Consider the following 6472-nt stretch of genomic DNA (forward strand, 5'->3'; position numbering starts at 1 on the left):
CAAACTTGCTCATTCTTACTCACAAACAAATCATTTACAGGAATGGTGAACGTATAGATTGCATGAAATGGGCATACGGGATAGAAGGAGAAAGGAGAAGAGGAGAGATGAAGTAGTTCGGTCCCGTGGGGAGTCTGGAGCAAACACACGACGTAGCGCGGCGTCCTTCTCTATACGTTTAATCATGATTGGGAGGGCTATGGGGCGCCGCTCTCTGGCCGTCGCCGGCCGGCGGTGTGCCGCACGACCAAAGAGTAGAGAGGAGGGGCGAGTCGAGCCGTCCCCAGCCAGCCTCTCACCCGGGGCAAATATTGGTCTTGTGATTTGGCTTTGAGCGGACCAGGTGGACCCGGCCAGGGCCCAGTCCCGCTGGAGGGTTGGTTGTGTCATTGACCGTCGCGGCCATTTCCCGCAAAATAGCACTCGTTTATCGATTTAAAAGTGAGATTAAAAGTAATATTTGTAGTCAGCTTTGCAACGTGTTTACAAACACACAGACGTCACATGTTGGTGGTTTCAGAGTTTTGTATGGTAATCTTGTAGATTTCACGATGTAGCCGCAGTGCAGTTTCCGTCGGCACCAGCGGGATAGTCCAGGGCGGTAAGGCTCTCGCCGGCAATAGCTCACGCCCCGTTTGACCGTCGACGGCGTCCTGAACAGACAGACACTGCCGGGCAGCCGCCCCGTCCCCTGTCCGGCCCTGTCCACCCGTGCCCGCCAGCCACGCGACATCTGCCCCCACCGCTTCTTCATCCTCCTCCAGGCCTCTTCACGTCAGTCTTGTTGACTCAGGCTGCTTCCTCCTCTCCTCGAGAGCCCCGCCTTGCTCGTCCCGGCCGGCTGGACCCGTCTCGGACCCGCAGTGTCAGTGTCACGGCCGCTGTCGCCTTGCCTAAAAGGCAACGACACACGCAGCACCTATCTTCTTTGCGATTTTGATGTCCTTTTGTGACTCGTCGTAAAATCTCCTGAGCGTCATAACCGGCCTATCATCAGCCTAATTTTCTCCCACTTTATGGAGTGACAGATGCTTTTAAAATCTCTTAGGCCTTGTTATTACCTTGAACGGTGACGTATTTAAGCCCTTGTGTGACCACGTTACATTGTGGCGTAATCAGTCACATTACAACCATTTGGAGATTACATTGACTCGAGCACCTGGGACCTGGGCATTCAAGTTCAAGTTCAAAGAGGGTTAAGACGTTAGTTTCCTAAGTCACTACCCTCCAATCATCATGCCTGGATGCCTCCATTTGCACACACTGTGGCCTTTGGAGTCCGCTCACAGTCCGCTCGAACGTCGGCGGGAGAGGAAAAGGAAAAGTTATGACAAGTTTTTGGTCGGACAAGAATAGACATCGCGGCGCGTCGTTCCATTAGGGCGAGATCACAACAATGGGGCCGAAGTCTTCAGGAGCTGCGCGGAGCAGTCTGTTCATAATCCCCAGGGAGTAATGACCAGACAGAAGGGCAAACAAACTGTAGCGGAATTAGAAGACAAAAGGAGACTTCTATTCCTGGATTAACACGTGCATGTGTGGCCAGGGGGGTGTATACTACTACGCTGCTACACTGCCGCTTAATTTCGACCAGCAATTACAAGGTCTGGTGTCATTTACTCTCTTCCATTAAACAGGCTCTCTCGATGTGTGAAACGTAGCCTGGTGGGCCGCCGCCAAATAATTCACTGCAGTACGCCGGTCTGTGCTCACGGTGTTTTGTGTTTACGCCAATGTGACTTACGGTTTACGCACTCTCATTGAAACTCGCACAGAAAGTTGTTGGGCCCTATTCCCTCGCTCGCTTCTAATTTCGAAACGGTAGCCGTGACTAAGAACGCGCTTAACCCTTATTCTCTCCTCGACGCGAGCCACCCCTCCCCAAGTTGCGTGTGGGTGGCCGTGGGCGCACTGCCAAAGGTCTGAGCGTGTCGAATCGCTGCTGCAGTTAGGCCCCTCGTAGCGTATAGGGATTATACCTGCCACTGTTTCTTTTTGTACTTTCCGGACCAGAAGAGTTTCGAAATTGTAGGAAAATCGAGTTGGTCGTTTGCGAAAACGAGGACGGGTTAAGGCGGTAGTGCAAAGTGATTGTGTTCTTGTCTACTACTTTGTTGCGTCTTAAAGCTGAGCAGGCAACCACATACTCTGAGCAGAGAGTGAAGCATGCCAAGGAGGCGATAACACGTCAAGTAAACCTGCTACTGTGTGTCAGGATGAGTTCGATTTCTAACGCTAACCACGTGTTCGCCGTAGAGTACCCGCAAACAAAACTCAAACAAGCCTGGCCTGCTGGTGTAGGTAGCTGTCTGCTGTGCAAGACTTTGCCAAAAACATCAGCTCAGCCGAAAGCGTCCCCGCAGCTTCTTTCTGCCTCTTTCTTTCCGGGGCACTACTTCTTCCATTTGGAGCTTCTCACAATAAGTTTTGCCGTCACGCCGCTCCGTTCTACTCATGTGCGCCCTTTGTGGACAGATCAGGGGGCCATCACCACCGGAGCTGACAAAAAGAGCTCCGGAAAACTTCCGGCAGTGACTTGCTTCCCTGTTGTGCGCCACTCAGAGGAAGGAGGAACAGGGAACTGGGGGGAAACAAGAAGAATATGTGCCGAAATCAGATGGCGCGATAGCGCCAGATATAGTTGCTCCTCCGCGGCATTGTCTTGGCGGCGGCGGGTGACAGGCCGGCGCTCTCGGAGACGCACTACTCGCGGGTCATGCTGGAACATTGGAACAAGCTCCCGACCCGACAGCGCATAGTGCTGAGGAGATGGGGGGCCCCGAGTGGACACGAGACAAGGATACACGTAAACAAAACTGTTGTCCCAGGAAGTATTTTATGCGGCGAATCTTCAAGTCCGCGTCGCTAATGCCTAACGGTCCGAAAACGAGGGTCGCTACCCCCCCCCCCCCCATGGAGCCAACTTACGACGTTGGTTAATAATTTAAAAGCTTATAGGGGTGGAGTGGAGAGGTGAGACCGCCAGGACGTAAGGCATGTTGCCTACCCCGCTCAACGCGTGGGGGATGACTTCCTGACGCCATGCATCTTCCGCCAAGGAAAGGGGCGGGGATGACTAGGCCATGAGGCCCTGGGATGGGGGAGGGGAGGGGGCCTTCGAGATGGAGCTGGAGCCTGGCTGGAGTGTGAGCTGTAGTCCTAGTGTGGCAAGCCGCACGCAAGAGCTAAGTTGACTTGCCGCTGCCCCCCTCTCCCCCGCCCCCACGTTCTAATGGCGTGAGTTTGCGCAGAAGGCCGCTCTGCGACGGAAATTGCCACCGATGATCGCGTCTTCAAGCTTCCTTGCAAGATGCTGCTCCGCCGCACCCTCCGACGACCCTAAGTGTAACATAGAGGAGAAATTTGCTCTCTAAATTCGTTGGGTGTCGCTCTACATTCAAACAGAATCCACACACTTGTGCTAGGCCTCCGCTCTCAGTAGAGCAACGGAGAAACAAGGAAAACCTTTAAAATCTAGAACAGGATGGAGTCGAGAGGCTAAAGTGGAGGGGGCTAAGGTGAAACAAGCTCAGGAAAAAATAAAAGGAGAGAGAGAGTGAGAGAGAGGGGGCGAAATGGAGTGGTGGAGAGTAGGGGGTAAAGTGGTCCAGGTTAATAGGCGCGTGCTTCAGCGACCCCTGGGGGGCCGTAGGGGCCTGGGACCTCGTGGCGGCTGAGAGCGCCTCTAGGGTGGGTGCGCAGAGGAAGAAGAAACGATCGGCAAGCAATGAGATTGCGGACGTTATAATCCGGCGCTGAATTTAAAGGAGCATGCGTCCAGCTGACAATGTAGAGGAAAGTCTTCCAAAACCACTGCTTGGTCACCTGCGAGAGCCTCGAATCATAAGCCTCGAAGACATAGCGCTAGCAGCGCTCTCCCTATGCGTTGCAGTGTTCTGCTTTCAACTCTGTAGGTACTGTGTACTTCCGATTGCAACCAACTTTCTTTGCAGCAGGACGGACGAGCTTTGGGAAGTGGAAGGGAGGAGAAGGATTGGTTACGTGAGGTATGTTTAGTTCATGGTCTGTACCGCAGACGGATTAAACTGCTGCTGACGGCTGGGGCGAGTTTCCGCGGAAAAGCCAGCCGCGGATTTGCGTGTGAGGTAAATAGGTTGCAAAGCCCAACAACATGACTGTGATAGTGAAAAATAATATGGTCAAAATTCAACGGGTGAAAAATGGACACTCTTGTGTTGCTTGCAGCTCTTATCCTATCCCATTTGAGAGTGACATAATCCCCAAAAGTGTATTTCTTACTTTTTGTCATGGGCTTTTGTGAGGCTGTACAATATAGGGTCGAGGAGGACTTCCCCGCACCGGCAGTAGCAGTGTGGTGGAAGATCCTCGAACTTGGGTTCGGTCACTTATCCCAACCAACAACAACAACAATAATAATTCTGTATCGCCATGATTATTATTATTGATGTGAGAAAAAGGGGCTCCCGGCTCCGATTAATTTGGAGGGGAGCAGCGCGTGACACGGCTAATCCCCCCGCAGCGGGGGCTCGGGAGTCTCTATCAAAGCGCGACCACGTGACCGGGAGGTCGTCTTGGACCACCTCAGCGTCGATCAGCCCTCGGGGCAAAGTCAAGTAAGGGAAGGCTTTTGTCCTGCGCTGCCTTGCTGCCCCCCCCCCACTCCGTCCCCTCCTGTGCTCTGTGCTATTGCTAATTACTATAGAGTGAGCTCCCCCCTCCCCCCCTGATAAACTCATACTGTATTGTGTACTAGCATCCGTATGAGCGGGGAGCGGAGTTTTCTTCTCAGTCTGAAAGAGTTGGTTTTGATGTCGATTTATGACGGCGATGGCGGTAATCCTGGACTCAAAAGATTTGATATCATGCGTTATTTTCTAAATGTTGGATTCAGGAATCGAAGTAGAGCGTGAACATTTCAGTCACTTTGCAAATCCATGTGTGTACATACTGGGTGGTCCACAGACCCCATCCTTTCTTGTGCCTATGTGCGGGTGGGTTGCATACTCACACGGAGCCATAAGATGCCGTGGTGAGCGGCGGTAGGCAAGCCCGGACCACACTGTGACTGAAATTGTGACTTGATGCACCTTCCTCCAGATCGCCGTCCTATACATTTTGGACCCGGGTGGTGTAGTTCCCGGGCCGGCCGCTGCATCCTCCCCCAGCAGCACGGGCGGGCGGGCTGGCAGTGGCGCGCGCCACGAGACTACCACCCCTGCCCGCCGCACCACACGTCTGTCTACCTCCCCCCTCCTCCTCTCTGGGCCGGCGGCGCTCGGCGTCGGCTCGCCCGATTCGACTCGACGCTGAGTTTAGTCAGTTGCTTGCGAGCCGCAGTGAGCGTCGGGTCACGCCAGTCGGTGCCGTGAGCCGACCGATCCCCTCCCGCGCGATCTCCGTCACGACTCTGTGCCAAAGGATACCTGCCGTTCGCTGTGATACTCAGTGAAGGTGTGTGTGTGTTTTTGTCTGTGTTCGTCGCTCGTTTGCCTCAAGGATAAGAAAGGATTACTGTATATTTTTTCCGCCCTCTTCAACTTGTGTTTCGAACAACTCTGCTGCGGTGTCAAGGATACAGACACTCGCGGTGCGGACCTGTTTGAGTTGTGTGACGAGTGGGCCTACGAGTATCGGTAAGGAGGGCGACTGCTGCGACATGAGCCCCCCAGTTATTGTGTGTCTTGCCTCTAGTAATGTTTTCCCTTCATGTCCCGGGAGCAGGGCTTGCCTTGCCATGGTCTCATTGTTAGACGACGGTGTCTTGACTATTTCACGCCCGTCAGCTGTGCTGCTGGGGGAAGCAGCAAGCAGCAGCAGTGGGGCTGCAATATCACAACCGTCTCTCTGTTGTCACCCGGGTGTCACTCGGGTGTCACTCGTCAGAGTTGACGAGCAATTTCACCTTCTACGCACAGCAACTCTTTCCCATACAAATGTCTTATATCGGTACCTCCTATCAATATGCGCTTATTTGTTTTTAGTCCACACAGACCCGCTCATTACTTAGGGCTCTAAACAGAACCGCTCATCTGCACGGGTCCTACACAGAACCGCTTATCTTTCTGAAATACGGGCGGGTGATTCCCAGATTTCAATGGATGTATCTAGGCGCTGAGCTCTAATTAAGAAACAAAAAATGTAACCGACTCTCTCGTCTGTACTGGAACACCGTTTTTAAACTGCTATAACCGGCAAAAGCCTCCGATATTGGGTGATATTAAAGTAAATACGAGGGGCAACCTAACCTAACCAGCGCCCCGGCCGCGAGCAGATGAGCGGTTCTTTGTAGGACCCGCGCAGGTAAGCGGTTGTGTTTAGAACCCGAGGTGATGAGCGGGTACGTTTAGCCTAATGAATTATAAGCGCATATTGATAGGAGGTACCGATATGTGCACGCTGAGCGGGTACTGTTGCGAATAGTGAAGCACTGTGTCATTCCCGGCTTTTTCATATGTTTCTGCTCGAATCTTATGGTGAATATTGCTCGGAA

At 53.0% G+C, this 6472-nt stretch overlaps 1 protein-coding gene across 2 annotated transcripts in view; it reads left to right on the forward strand.

Moving 5' to 3' along the window:
* Positions 1-6472, forward strand: part of LOC113205073 (roundabout homolog 2-like) — a 196423-nt gene that overhangs the window by 96985 nt on the left and 92966 nt on the right. The window contains exon 1 of one of the 2 annotated variants that reach the window (XM_052264993.1): positions 5301-5433. The exons of the other annotated variant lie outside the window; for it this stretch is intronic. The gene's annotated coding sequence lies outside the window, so the exon portion shown is untranslated. Of the gene's footprint in view, positions 1-5300; positions 5434-6472 lie in introns of those variants that run through there. 2 annotated transcript variants of the gene reach the window in all.

This window comes from Frankliniella occidentalis, unplaced genomic scaffold, assembly GCF_000697945.3.
Source record: "Frankliniella occidentalis isolate FOCC.00 unplaced genomic scaffold, Focc_3.1 Scaffold23, whole genome shotgun sequence".
Classification (NCBI taxonomy): Eukaryota; Metazoa; Arthropoda; class Insecta; order Thysanoptera; family Thripidae; genus Frankliniella; species Frankliniella occidentalis.